The sequence below is a fragment of the Oncorhynchus kisutch genome, linkage group LG2 (genome assembly GCF_002021735.2).
Source record: "Oncorhynchus kisutch isolate 150728-3 linkage group LG2, Okis_V2, whole genome shotgun sequence".
In the NCBI taxonomy this organism is placed as follows: Eukaryota; Metazoa; Chordata; class Actinopteri; order Salmoniformes; family Salmonidae; genus Oncorhynchus; species Oncorhynchus kisutch.
This window is the reverse complement of record NC_034175.2, coordinates 12,400,621-12,415,823: the sequence shown is the minus strand read 5'-3', so window position 1 is coordinate 12,415,823 and position 15,203 is coordinate 12,400,621. Positions and strand designations below refer to the sequence as shown.

Here is a 15,203-nt window from a genome sequence, read left to right as displayed (position 1 = left end):
TTGACTTGACGAACCTGCAACAGACAAGCAGGGAACACAGGAATAAGTACCCAGGGACTAATGAGGAAAACAGCTGACACTTGGAGGTGGATGGAGACAATCACAAAGACAGGTGAAACAGATCAGGGTGTGACAATAGACCCCTAAAATACTTCTATCCCCAAGCTATAAGACTGTTAAATAGCTCTTTAGGCTAGGGGGCAGAATTTTGATGTTTGGATGAAAAACGTGCCCAAAGTAAACTGCCCATTTCTCAGGCCTATTTATCAGACCCAGAAGCTAGAATATGCATATTATTGGCAGATTAGGATAGAAAACACTCTAAAGTTTCCAAAACTGTCAAAATATTGTCTGTGAGTATAACATAACTGATATGGTAGGCGAAAACCTGAGGAAAATCGATCCAGGAAGGGCTGTTTTCCTGAAACTACTCTTTTCCATTGCAAGCCTATCCTCCATTTAAAGGGATATCAACCAGATTCCTTTCCCTATGGCTTCCACAAGCTGTGAACAGTCTTTAGACATAGTTTCAGGCTTTTATTCTGAAAAATGAGCGAGAATGTTCACATCTCGTCAGTGGATAGCCAGATGTCGTCAGATTTGTGCATGCACGCACGTTGGGAGCGAGACCTTTTCTTTCTCTCTTCTATTGAAAAGGCTACCGTCCAGTTGAAATATTATCGATTATTTATTGTAAAAACAACCTGAGGATTGATTATAAAAAACATTTGACATGTTTCTAAGAACTTTACGGATACCATTTGGAATTTTTGTCTGCCCGTCGTGACCGCACGAGCCTGTGGATTACTGAACAAAACACGCCAACCAAATGGAGGTCTTTATCGAACAAAACAAACATTTATTGTGTAACTGGGAGTCTCGTGAGTGCAAACATACGAAGATCATCAAAGGTAAGTGATTCATTTTATTGCTTTTCTGACTTTCGTGACCAATCTACTAGCTGTTTGTAATGTTTTGTCTGCTGAGAGCTGTCCTCACATAATCGCATGGTTTGCTTTCATCATAAAGACTTTTTGAAATCTGACACGCCGGCTGGATTAACAACAAGTTAAGCTGTGTTTTGGTGTATTGCACTTGTAATTTCATGAAAATTAAATATTTTTAGTAATTTAATTTGAATTTGGCTCTCTGCAATTCACCGGATGTAGACGAAAATGATCCTGCTAAAGGGATCGGAGCGGCAAGAGGTTTTAAATAGCTACTATGACTGAGTTGACCCTTGTATTTTTTTTGTACTGTCTCTATGCACACTCACACAGTCACTCACATTGACACTCCAATACACACAACAGGTACACACATTTATACTGACTCTACACACACGGACACACCCCCACATATAGTCTTTATATACGCTGCTGCTACTCTATTGTACATCCTGATGCCTAGTCACTTTAACCCTATACATATGGTGCCTTCGGAAAGTATTCAGACCCCTTGACTTTTTCCACATTTTGTTAAATTACAGCCTTATTCTAAAATGGATATAAAAAAAATTAAATCCCTCAGCAATCTACACACAATGCCCCATGATGACAAAGTGAAAACAGATTTTGACATTTTTACAAATGTATACAAAATAAAAAACAGAAATACTTTACTTACATAAGTATTCAGACTCTTTGTTGTGAGACTTGAAATTGAGCTCAGGTGCCTCCTGTTCCCATTGATCATCCTTGAGATGTTCCTACAACTTCATTGGAGTCTACCTATGGTAAATTCAATTGATTGGACACCTGTCTATTTAAGGTCCCACAGTTGACAATGCACGTCAGAGCAAAAAGCAAGCCATGGGGTTGAATGAATTGTCCGTAGAGCCCCGAGACAGAATTGTGTCGAGGCACAGATCTGTTATCAAAAAAATGTTTGCAGCATTGAAGGTCCCCAAGAACATAGTGGTCTTCATCATTCTTAAATTGAAGAAGTTTGGAAACACCAAGACATCCTAGAACTGGCCGCCCGGCCAAACTGCGCAATTGGGGGAGAAGGGCCTTGGTCAGGTAGGTGACCAAGAACTTGATGGCTGCTCTAGAGCTCCTCTGTGGAGATGGGAGAACCTTTCAGAATTACATCTATCTGTGTTTTTGTTCTACTTAATGTTATTTTTTAGTACTACATTGATAATGATGGGTTTAGAGCTTGCAAAAATACATTTCACTGTACTTGTGCACGTGACAAACTTGAAATTGAAACAAACAGCTTATGAACAAGTCTAACACAATTATCACCATATATTTCCCAATCCCTACTGTGACAATCCTTCCACTCATCCACTTCAAACCAGGGTCTCAGATGGGGGTTAGACTGGTTGTGCAATGGTCGCCTGAAGGGTGCACGTGCGGTTTGCTGCTTGCTGCACATCCCACTTAACTGTTGTTGAATCCGGCCCAGATGAGGCTGGTGGAATAGTTTGTCAGGGAAGTTACGGAGGCAGTGGCCATCTTTTTGGTGGGACACTGGGCTCTGCTCAAACAGCGATAGGTGTAGACCTCACATCTCAGCCCTAAATGGGACACAACAGGAGTTTATGGTCGGAGCTGTCCAGTTGGGACTGGAGCCGCGTGGAGGGAGGCCATGGGACCATGTTGGAGGAGCTTTATGAGGGAACAGCAGGATTGGTTACGGGCGGGTTGGGGGTCGGTGGAGGGCGGGGTCAGAGTGGGGTTCACAGTGAGGGGTGCAGCTGTACAATTGAGCTGAATTCTGTTTTCCATTGCTCCCCACTGACATAACACAAATGCATTGCTATTTGTTCCAGATGACATCCCCCTCTCTGATGCATTAGCTGTGTTTATTTGGGATTTCATAATGGTCCTAGTTGGACAGTTAAGGAAGACACCCACGGGACTGGTGTGGCGTGATCATTGGGGTGGAGGGAGGAGGGAGAATGTCTGAAGGACAATGAACGCAGTAGAGGAAAGCAACCCAGCCTGCATATTTACAATCGGAGAGGGGTTGAGGGAGAGGGGACATGTTTTGTCAACAGATGTGGAATTTAGCAAGAGCTGCTCGCGGGAGGTCAACATCATATCCTCTTGTCTGTAACCCAGAACTGGTCTGTATGCACCATGGTGAGCTTTCAACTGGTCACATCCTTCCAAATAAAAAGCAGAAAGGCCAGAGACTGGAGGCTGCCTGGGATTGGGTCAGATCTGACCGGAAAGATCTGGACAAAACGTCCACCACAGTGAGGCACAGTCCGTCTGGGTTAGGGTTCTGACGGTAAATGCTTTAACAGGTCCTGACATCGGCATCGCTGTGGCTGCTGCGAAGAACAGAGACCCCATGCCTGCTCAGTACAGGAACACTACAGGAACGAGAGCCAACTCCTCGCTGGCCCATAGCCCTGGCAACAATGGACAATTAGTGACTGTTGCGGTACAGACTGTCTGAAAAGTTAAGACGCCATTACATAACAGTTCTCTCACTGGGTCTTTGTCTCTCACTGGGTCTTTGTCTCTCACTGGGTCTTTGACATACGGCTGTTCTGTCTCTCCAAGCAATGTGCCCAGTCTGCTCTTAAATCTTGTACACGGGTCACAAGATGGGTTCATCAGGTGGGAGCATTTGCATACACTTAATGAGTGTATTGTTTGTTTTCCCTCATTCACAATTTGACACTTGTTTATTTACAATGAAATATAATTGCTTACATTTTTTTGCTGTTGCGAGAGTCACACCACAACACTGCATCAACCTTTTGGCTAAGATCAAGTATAGAACCTGAGTCCCATGTGTTGCTGCTGCTAATGGTATTGGTCTGGAACACCATCAGGGCAGCATGACTCTTGGCTCGCCCCGCGTGGGAAAGTCTGGCCAGAGGGTGTACTACTGCTCGGTGACAAAACACCCGGAACTGATTTTTGCCATGGTAACCATGTCAGCTCCCCTCTTTGTGTTGAGATATTGTTTGTTTCCATTATTTGTTTGGGATGGGGTTCTGACACATTCACCAATGTTTCAAGGCAAAGACTGGACTACGGAAATACCAGAGCCATATATCTGAACATTCCGACAGCGCCACTTTCTCCTCCATAGCTGTTGCTAAATAATAATTTGACACTTCTGCATTGTGCTGTTTATTTCTGATAGTTTTCAAAACCTATGAAGATTTCCATTGAAAGCAAATATGCAATTTGTTGACAGCACAACACAGTACAGACTTGGATACACATTGAATGGTAATCAATAAAAACATCTGTCAAATTCACTCCTATGTTTGCTTGTTTAAAGCAGGTAATTTCATAGGGAACGAGGCACTCTCGTATTGTTACATCATCAAAATGTCAAGAATTAAGTTCTATTTGGGCACTAACATGGCAGCCGTTTTAAAAACATGGCCGAACTCTCTATATGGAAATGAAAAGTTTATGGCTCAACTCAACCAGAAAACAGTGCTTTTCAATGAGGAGGCTGCCACCACTAAGGCTTAGCATGTCCAAAGCTCTATACCAGGGATTTAAGTTAGTAAGAGTTTTTCAGCTAGTTTGACTGATTGTGGTGAAGGTTTTATTTCCATAATAATAATACAATTCTATAATCATAACAGCATCTTTTTTCAAGGAGTTATTTTTCCCTTGTTCATTTTATTGGGGATTTGATCTAATCCAACGGTGGATGTGATACTGTATGTGACCATTTCAAACGCAACACTGCCATCTACAGGAATAAACAGATAGGGCAGACAAAGGGTGACTTTCTGTACAAGTCTGAAACATTTAACAACTGATAGAAAAATAACCGGCTTGGTCAGTTATAAACCTATACTTGTTTATTGATGGACTTGACATTTGGAAACAAAACCTGCTGTAATGTTTCCAAGGATCATGTAAGATCTTTGGATATCCTACCAGCTACAACTTTAGCAGGATCCTTCCTTAAGTATCTAGCTATTCCATCCAGACCCCAGTCAAATCTTGCAAACATGTCTAGCAGAACTATTGAGTCACTTTGCAGACCCACACTATCCCACAGTTCCATTGGTGAAAAGTTGTACCCCCCCTGTGAGCTGGAGGACCTGAATGGAGGAAGGTGCTCCAGCCCCCGACCCTGGACCCCTCCCTGGCTCCATACTGGGGCTCTCTCTCACCCCTCTTCACACCAACTCAGGACAAACGTGATTGGGCCTGAGTATGAGACAGAGAATGTTCTCCAGTAAAACCGGCAACATCATCCATGGCTGTCCATGCTTATGTCTCTAGCTTTATCCATGCAGGATATAATGGATATATCAATAGGTTGTTGGAAGGAACAAGGGTGAGATGAATGAATTAATGCAGACCGACAAAGACAGTAAAAGAAAAATGATACTGTGTGCAAACCGTGATAAATAAAACAAGGAGAGAAATGTAGAAATAAGTGAATGCATTCAAATGGCTAAATGAAGCAGCTATAACTGAGTTGCCACTTTAAAACACCCACCACCACAATGTAACCAACATTACGTTTATTTTATTGTACCCCCTCACTTGTCAATGTGTCCCTCACATGCACTTGCACATGCTACAATAAATCAAAGAACACCAGCGACACACAATTGGAAGATATTCTAGCCTCGAGGCTCAGTTCTGTAAAATATCATTGTTATTGATCAACAATGCTCTTGATCAATATGTGAATGTTACAGAAGCATTCTTCAAGTTTAAAAATGATAAATCACAATAAAAACCTGATTGATATTACCTTTGTATACGCTGGCCAGGAGTGTTGTCTTCCTATCTGCTTGAATGATAAACAAGCAAATATAGGTTTTATTAATAATTCTACCTTTTTATCGCACAAAGAAATCAGGCGTTCTGCGCACACAACATTATTTGAATTAAACAAACAAATCTACTTTAATCAACTCCAGTATGTAATCAAATGTTCTCCTTCAAGCACAATTAGTTTATGTATGAAACATGCTCCGTTTCAGACTTCGCAGACAGATAATTACAGGTTGTGGTCCTCCTGTTTGTGATGGATTTTTCCACTCCGCGGATGGATGCGAGAGTACGACGTAGTCTGGGCGCTTGCTTCCTATTAGTTAGTTCTTTCTCAAAGCCACATAGCGAGCCCACAACAACGGACCGATGTACAAAGAATAATCACTCACAAACAAAACATGGGGAACAGAGGGTTAAATAATAAACAAGTAATTGGTTGAGTGATGCCAGGTGTGAAAGACAAAGACCGAACAAATGGAAAATGAAAAGTGGATCGGCGGTGGCTAGAAGGCCGGTGACGTCGCCCGCGGAACGCCGCCCGAACAAGGAGAGGGACTGACTTCGGACCGGGTCGTGACATGTCATCTGAGATGGATTACCTATCAAGCTAGCAAGGCAAGGTAAAATATCACAAATAGAGCTAGATAAAGCAGGAAGAATAATATACTTGTTGAACATAGCAATCAGTGTTGTGTTTTCATGGTGATCACTGTTAAAGGACGAATATATATTTTTACAACCAGATCTTTATTTCTGATGTAAATGGAATGTTATAGAATGGTCCAGCCACCTTTTTTGTGATTTCATGTTTTTGAGAAACTTACCCCAAATAGCAAATCACTTCATCATCCTCATTGAGTAGTATGGGGGCCTAGAAAAAAACATGAACAAAGGCACCAAAAATGTCCACGTATGTCCTTTTAGAAATGGCAAACATCTCAGTATATATATATATATTTTTTAACTAGGCAAGTTAAGAACAAATTTGTATTTAAAATGACTGCCTACCTACCCTGGGCCAATTATTCATCACCCTCTGGGACTCCCAATCACCGCAGGATACAATACAGCCTGGATTCGAACCACGGACTGTAGTGATGCCTCTTACACTGAGATGCAGTCCCTTAGACCACGGTGCCACTCGTGAGCCCAAATACAGGTCTTTAGATGTTTGACACAATTTCATGTGTACATCTGCAATGTTATATTCCCGTTTGTGAAACTCAAGCCATTTCCCCTATCCAGCTGTTCCATTGTCATTGTAACATATTGCTACAGGTAACTGCCAAAATAAAGGAAATGCCAACATAAAGTGTCTTAATACAGTATTGGTCCACCAGGAGCCGTCAGAACAGCTTCAATGCACCTTGGTATAGATTCTGTAAGCTTCTGAAACTTCCTGTGTGGAAGCACTCCATGCATTTAATATACTTTGTATCCCTCATTTACTCAAGTGTTTGGCAGTTACCTTTAGAATGGATGGAGAGGTATTGCTAGAGTGGCAACAAAATAAATTAGAACGTTGCAGATACATTTCGGGATGACACAATTTCATGTGTACAACATCTAGACCTGCATCACTATATGAACTTTGCTGTTTCCAACATATTTTCAATAACCCAAAATAGTGTATATTAAGCTGTTTGAAGCTGGTGTACAAAACCAAAAGTAAAACGACGCAAAAGCTAAACTTAAAGATGGGAAGCATAGAAATAGCACACAGAACAGATATACCGCGCATCAGACTTGCTTTCAATAGGAATTACCAATCTATAACTCACTTTTCTATGTGAATTTGGTCAGATCGCACACAAAGTTACCTACTGGACCTTGATGGACCAGCCATGTTTAGCCTTCCATTCCCGTGACCAGTAATGCTTCCTATACTTTCAATGCATTTTTCTCCAAAAGATTGGTAAAGCTTGGCACAAAATAAAAAAGGTGTGTAAACTTAATTTACCCTCCACTGCACCAGTCAGTGCCAATGACATAATTTCAAAGTTCTAATGATATTTCTTTGTACATAATTGAGGTTTGCCTGATTACCATCGGCGGTGGAAACATAAATCCATGTGCACGCAAGCAAACATGAGTGATGGATTGGCCTATTTGTCAAAGCATCAGCTGCAACACATCACTAACTTCTCTGCCCACATGACAGTGCTATGCAGGCTTGTTGCAGCACACTGTGAATGACATGCTGGTGTGACTGTGAGCTCAGCCAGCTCAGGCTATAAGGCTCAGCAACCAGCAGGCTGTGTGTATTGTGTGGCAGTGGTGGGTACAGCACAGGCCAGGCCTGTTGGATTAGCATGAGAATGGGGAGTCAGTGAGTGGAGAGAGGGCTGGTATAAAAGAGGGGGAAGCAGAGTTTAATCTCTGTCACAATAGCGCCTCTCCTTGACCTCTCCTTGACCTCTCCTTGACCTCTCCTTGCGTCTCTGCTCCAAGCACTCTTGCTGACTGTGGTTTCTCTCTATTCTCTCCTCCACCTCCTTGTCTTCCATCCACTGTGTGGCCAGGCTCAAGGTATGACCCAACCTGACCTGACTATAAGGAGGACCTGGGAGGACACCTGACCTTAACCTGACCCTCTCTATCTCTCCTTCTCTCCAGGACTACAAGCTGATATTTGGGAACTACAAGGCTCTGGCCAGTGACCGCTGGCATGGGGGAGTGGCGACCATCGAGAACAGCCCAGGGGAAGAGATGTGGGGAGTGGTATGGAGGATGAACGTGGCTGACCTCAAGTCTCTAGACAGGTAAGATACCTTTAGTTCACCTAATCTTAGTTGGCACATACTGTGTCTACTGTATCCGGTTTCACAACCGGCCATGATTGGGAGTCCCATAGGGCGGCGCACTATTGGCCCAGCGTCGTCCAGGGTTTGATCGGTGTAGGCCATCATTGTAAATATATATTTTTTTAATATTTAAAAAATACTGGGTCTGTTGTGTCATTCTGAGTGCTTCTTCATTGTGGTTGATGTGGTCTAGTTCTAACCAGTTCTAAAGTTGTGTGGTTGGGTGTATTCATATTTGTGTGTGTGTGTGTGTGTGTGTGCAGCCAGGAGAACGTGAGACTAAGGGCCTACAGCCCTGTGGAGGTGAATGTGAAGACTCGGGGCCAAGAGCTCATCTGTCGCACCTACATCATGAAGAGCTGTGTTTACGCTCCACCATCGCCACAGTACCTCAAGGAGACACAACTCCTTTTACACTCTTCCCCCCCCCCTCTCTCTATCACACACTGTCTTACTTTCTCAATCTAGTTATATCTCTTTTATTCAAAATACATTTAAGAACATGGACTTGCCACTGAACTCTGTAAGACGTTAGATACCTTCCAAAGTGTAGAGAGGAACGTTGTTAATGAAACTGGTGCTCTCCATGGATAAACAGTGGGACAATGAATAGAAACGCAGAAAGTTGTCTCTGAAAAGGTATTTACCAACAAATCTTTTTTCAAATGAATTGTAATAAAACAATATAGTCTATATTGTCAAAGGAGAAGCTGAAGGCCATCTAGACCAACAAGTATGAGGGCCCACTGCCTGTCATGGCTGAGCTGGAGCAGATTATGAAAAGAGACAAAGAGAGAGCCAACCACCGATCTGACGCTTAACAACACCTTGAACAAACTGCCATGTTTAGGAACTCAACTCCTGGTAGGACAATATAAGTTTGCTTCAACATCTTCCATTGTCCTACCAAGAGTTGCTGAATATCTTCTCATCTCCAGTTTGCTCCACTGTTCATGCACCTTGGTTTGAAAGCAAGTAAGAGACAGCATATATTTTTCTCTGGGAACTCAAACCTGCCTAGAGAGAGAACTGTGTTCACGAACTCACTGGTTAAAGAAACCCTCAACATTACATCTATAAGTCCTCTTCAGGAATAGTTATTTACTGACTAATAATGATGATGATGATGATGACACTGAGCATCCCTCAGACTGTATAGGGATTAAATGTAGAATAAGATCATGTGTATTTGTACAACTTCGGCAGACAATAAAACCTCCCTGGATGTTCTGTGTTGATCTGTATAGAGTGTACAAAGGCATTAAATCAGCCTCATTCAAGATAGCCTGGTCTCAGATCTGTTTGTGGTGTCTTTCCAAATCGTACGGGTCAGTGACATGACCACGTTGTCAAAACAGCACAGAAAGATATGGGACCAGGCTACATTCAAGATCACTTCTTCTCCCCCCCCCCCCTTTTGTATGCAAATCCATAAACTTCATTGTTAGATGAGAATGTGTTTCCTTGAAAACATATTTTGAACAATGGAAGTCTGTTTACTGTATGTGATTGAAGGTCTTTGAAGGTCTTTGTCTCCCAACCGATAACGGTTGGTCGTTGTATCAACACAGTTCATACAAAGTTCATTGGAAGCAGAATACCACTGTCTAGACATGTACACAAAATAGGTGCTTTCTTAAACCTTAAATAGTTATTTGGCTCATCCCTGTAGGAGAACCCTTTATGGTTCCAGGTAGAACCTTTTCACCCAACAAAGACCCCTTTTAGAACCCTTTTTAAAAGAGTGAAGTACTGAATCTGGTCACTGGCCAGGGTGTGGTTCAAGAGGGACCAGTTTGGTCAACAGATGGTCCCAGAAGACAGGCTGCATGGCCTGGTCCAGGTAGGTCCTGGGGATCACAATAATAACTGATTATTTGAATTAAAGAATAAAGTGTTTTTATCACACCCAAGGCATTATACAACACAGGAAAGAAAACATACTCAAGTCATAATGAACATAGAATTTAGAAGACAAGCCTTCAGGTCTTCAGGTCAAATTCCTCAACACACAAGGTCATAGAAAATATATACATTCGGAAAGTATTCAGACCACTTCACTATTCCCACATTTCGTTATGTTACAGCATGATGCTGCCACCACCATGCTTCACCGTAGGGATGGTGCCAGGTTTCCTCTAGAAATGACGTTTGCCATTCAGGCCAATTGGTTTCATCAGACCAGAGAATCTTGTTTTTCATGGTCTGAGAGTCCTTTAGGTAACCCTTTGGCAAAGTCCAATCGGGCTGTCATGTGCCTTTTATAGAGGAGTGGCTTTCGTCTGATTGGTGGAGTGCTGCAGAGATGGTTGTCCTTCTGGAAGGTTCTCCCATCTCCACAGAGGAACTCTGGAGCTCTGTCAGAGCGACCATTGGGTTCTTGGTCTCCTCCCTGACCATGGCCCTTCTCACTCGATTGCTCAGTTTGGCTGGGCGCCAGCTCTAGGAAGAGTCTTGGTGGTTCCAAACTTCTTCCATTTTACAATGATGGAGGCCACTGTGTTATTGGGGACCTTCAACGCTGCAGAATTTGTTGGTACCCTTCCACAGATCTGTGCTCAATTTCGAGTCTCATAGCAAAGGGTCTGAATACTTACGTAAATAAGGTATTTATATTTTTTATGTTTAATACATTTGCAAAAATGTCTAAAAACCTGTTTTCGTTTTGTCATTTTGGGGTATTGTGTGTAGATGTGACATTTAAAAAAAATTAAATATGATTTTTCTTCTTAAATTTCCTTCTTACATCAGCTGATATCTCAAAGTGCTGTACAGAAACCCAGCCTAAAACCCAGAACAGCAAGCAATGCAGGTGTAGAAGCACGGTGGCTAGGATAAACTCCCTAGAAAAGCCAGAACCTAGTAAGAAACCTAGTGAGGAACCAGGCTATGTGGGGTGGCCAGTCCTCTTCTGGTGGTGCCGGGTGGAGATTATAACAGAACATGGCCAAGATGTTCAAATGTTCATAAATTACCAGCATGGTCAAATAATAATAACAATCACAGTGGTTGTCAAGGGTGCAACAGGTCAGTACCTCAGGAGTAAATGTCAGTTGGCTTTTCATAGCCGATCATTCAGAGTATCTCTACCGCTCCTGCTGTCTCTAGAGTGTTGAAAACAGCAGGTCTGGGACAGGTAGCACATCCGGTGAACAGGTCAGGGTTCCATAGTCGCAGGCAGAAGAGTTGAAACTGGAGCAGCAGCACGGCCAGATGGACTGGGGACAGCAAGGAGTCATCAGGCCAGGTAATCCTGAGTCATGGTCCTAGAGCTCAGGTCCGCCGAGAGAGAGAAAGAAAGAAAAAAAGAGAGAAAGAAAGAAAGAAAGAGAGAGAATTAGAGAGAGCATACTTAAATTCACACAGGACACCGGATAAGACAGGAGAAATAGTCCAGATATAACAGACTGACCCTAGCCCCCCGACACATAAACTACTGCAGCATAAATACTGGAGGCTGAGACAGGAGGGATCTGGAGACACTCTGGCCCCATCCGACAATACCCCCGGACAGGGCCAAACAGGCAGGATATAACCCCACCCACTTTGCCAAAGCACAGCCCACACCACTAGAGAGATATCTTCAACCACCAACTTACCATCCTGAGACAAGGCCGAGTATAGCTCACAAGGATCTTTGCCATGGCACAACCCAAGAGGAGGGGGGGCAACCCAGACAGGAAGATCACGTCAGTGCACCAGTGCACCAGTGACTCTGCCCCTGTAATAGGGTTAGAGGCAGAGAATCCCAGTGGAGAGAGGGGAACTGGCCAGGCAGAGACAGCAAGGGCGGTTAGTTGCTCCAGTGCCTTTCCGTTCACCTTCACATTCCTGGGCCAGACTACACTCAATCATAGGATCTACTGAAGAGATGAGTCTTCAATAAAGACTTAAAGGTTGAGACCGAGTCTGCATCTCTCAGTTGGGTAGGTAGACCATTCCAAAAATGGAGCTCTATAGGAGAAAGTCCTGCCTCCAGCTGTTTGCATAGAAATTCTAGGGACAGTTATGAGGCCTGCGTATTGTGACCATAGTGTGTACGTGTATGTTTGTACGGAAGGACCAAATCGGAATGATAGGTAGGTGCAAGCCCATGTAATGCTTTGTAGAATAGCAGTAAAACCTTGAAATTAGCCCTTGCCTTAACAGGAAGCCAGTGTAGAGAGGCTAGCAATGGAGTAATATGATCACATTTTTTGGTTCTAGTCAAGATTCTAGCAGCCGTATTTAGCACTAACAGAAGTTTATTTAGTGCTTTATCCGGGTATCCGGATAGTAGAGCATTGCAGTATTCTAACCTAGAAGTGACAAAAGCATGGATACATTTTTCTGCATACATTTTGGACAGAAAGTTTCTGATTTTTGCAGTGTTACGTAGATGGAAAAAAGCTGTCCTTGAAACAGTCTTGATATGTTCTTCAAAAGAGAGATCAGGGTCCAGAGTAACACCGAGGTCCTTCACAGTTTTATTTGAGACAACTGTACAACCATCAAGATTAATTGTCAGATTCAACAGAAGATCTCTTTGTTTCTTAGGACCTAGAACAAGCATTTCTGTTTTGTCCGAGTTTAAAAGTAGAACATTTACAGCCATCAACTTCTTTATGTCTGAAACACAGGCTTCCAGCGAGGGCAATTTTGGGGCTTCACCATGTTTCATCGAAATGTACACCTGTGTGTCATCCGCATAGCAGTGAAAGTTAACATTATGTTTCCGAATAACATCACCGAAATGTACAGTTAATTTGTCAGAGGACACCCCATCCACAGAGACAAACGTTGAATCCATTTTAGAATAAGGCTGTCATGTAACAAAATGTGGAAAAATTTAAATGGTCTGATTGCTTTCCGAACGCACTGTATGTTTTCGCAAGGATGTTTCCTAGTTAAATAAATGATAGAGTGTAGTTCACAGAACCCCCTCTCCACATACTGTACGTACCTGGTCTTGACCAGCCTAGACAGGTGGTGGTGGGCAGACAGCTGGGGGGATTTCCTCCAGGAAGATAAGGATGACCCTTTGCTCCACCAGCAGACGGAGGGTGTGGCCAGTTACTGTTCAGGTAGTTACGACTCACCACACACACGGCGTAGCCGCTGCCTGGAACCAGACCAGTAAGAAGGATCATTAGATGGTGATGCCATAGGCTTGGTATTTTTAACCAGTGCGTCTGTATATAGTATTTCTAGTGGTCCAGGATACCTACCGTAGAGGCTGTCTGTGATGTAGTCCACAATGTCCTTCCCCAATTGGAAGTCCCTGCTATGCAGACATAGACGCAGGGAGACCCCCTCTGCTCCAGGCAGGGAAGCAGCTGCTCCACCACCCAGCGCTCCTCTCTCCCACTGTACAATACAAAGGCATCATAGCAATAGCCTCCGTACAGCCTCCTCCAGCCAGGTGCGGATGATGTGGCAGAAGGCCAGCAGGTATTCCCAAGCAAGCTGATGGAGCAGCACCACCAGCATGAAGAGGAATTAAATTCCTCTAACACTCTTTCTAACTTCCCTTTCCACAAAATAATGCATTAATGCATACACTAAATGTATTGCACAAATTACATTAAAAAATGACTGTATCGGTGGAATATAACTTTAGAATCCTTTTGGAAGTGAAACGTGTATAGTATTGGAAAATATAGTAGTTAACATAAACCTAATCTCCTAATCGTACTTCTTAACTTTAATCTTAAAGCTACAATTCACTGAATGGTTCTATTGAGAAAGGATTTACAGGGGGCTGTTGCTACGGATGTGAATATAAGCCCAACAACACTGCAAAAAAGTCTGGTTTCAACATTGGAAGAAAAAGTACCCAATTGTCATACTTAAGTAAAAGTAAAGATACCTTAATAGAAAATTGCTAAAATAAAAGTGAAAGTCACCTAGTAAAATACTACTTGAGTAAAAGTCTAAAAGTCTACACTTCAAAAGTAAAGGTACAGTTGAAGTGGGAAGTTTACATACATTTAGGTGGAGTCATTAAAACTTGTTTTTCAACCACTCCAAAAATGTCTTGTTAACAAACTATCGTTTTAGGAAGTCGGTTAGGACATCTACTCTGTGAATGACACAAGTAATTTTCCCAACAATTGTAATACTCAGTTGAGCACACTCCAACACTCCAACATAATTTAGAAACAAAGCATTTGTGTTTAGTGAGTCTGCCAGATCAGAGACAGTAGAGATGACCAGGGTAGTTCTCTTGATAAGTGTGTAGATTGGACCATTTTCCTGTCCTGCTAAATATTCCAAATGTAACAAATACTTTTGGGTGTCAGGGAATAGTAGAAAGTACATTATTTTCTTTAGGGATGTAGTGGAGTAAAACTAAAAGTTGTCAAAAATATAATTAGCAAAGTAAAGTACAGATACCCCCAAAAACGACTTAAGTAGTACTTTAAAGTATTTTTACGTACTTTATACCACTGGGCTTCAAGTGGCACTATTAACACACTAGTTTAAATTGCATTAAAAAAAAAAAAAATTTAACTCTCTCATTTCACCCAGAATGGATACTATGTTTTGTTGTGATAACTGAATCATGTTAGAAATGTAATGAAAAAGAATTATCATCTTATCAACTGAAGGGGACAGGGTGTTCTGTCTGTTTTGTCTGTTCATGCATGCCCCTCCTCGTTTAGCGCTCAGCCAATCAGCGCGCCGTCACGCT

At 42.5% G+C, this 15,203-nt stretch overlaps 1 long non-coding RNA gene across 1 annotated transcript; it reads left to right on the top strand.

The window, feature by feature from the left end:
* The first annotated feature begins 5 nt into the window (after nt 1–5).
* Nucleotides 6–10,255, top strand: LOC116353255 (uncharacterized). The gene is made up of 3 exons (XR_004202615.1): nt 6–112; nt 8,343–8,488; nt 8,794–10,255. It is a non-coding gene; the product is annotated as an uncharacterized LOC116353255 (long non-coding RNA).
* The last annotated feature ends 4,948 nt before the right edge of the window (nt 10,256–15,203 follow it).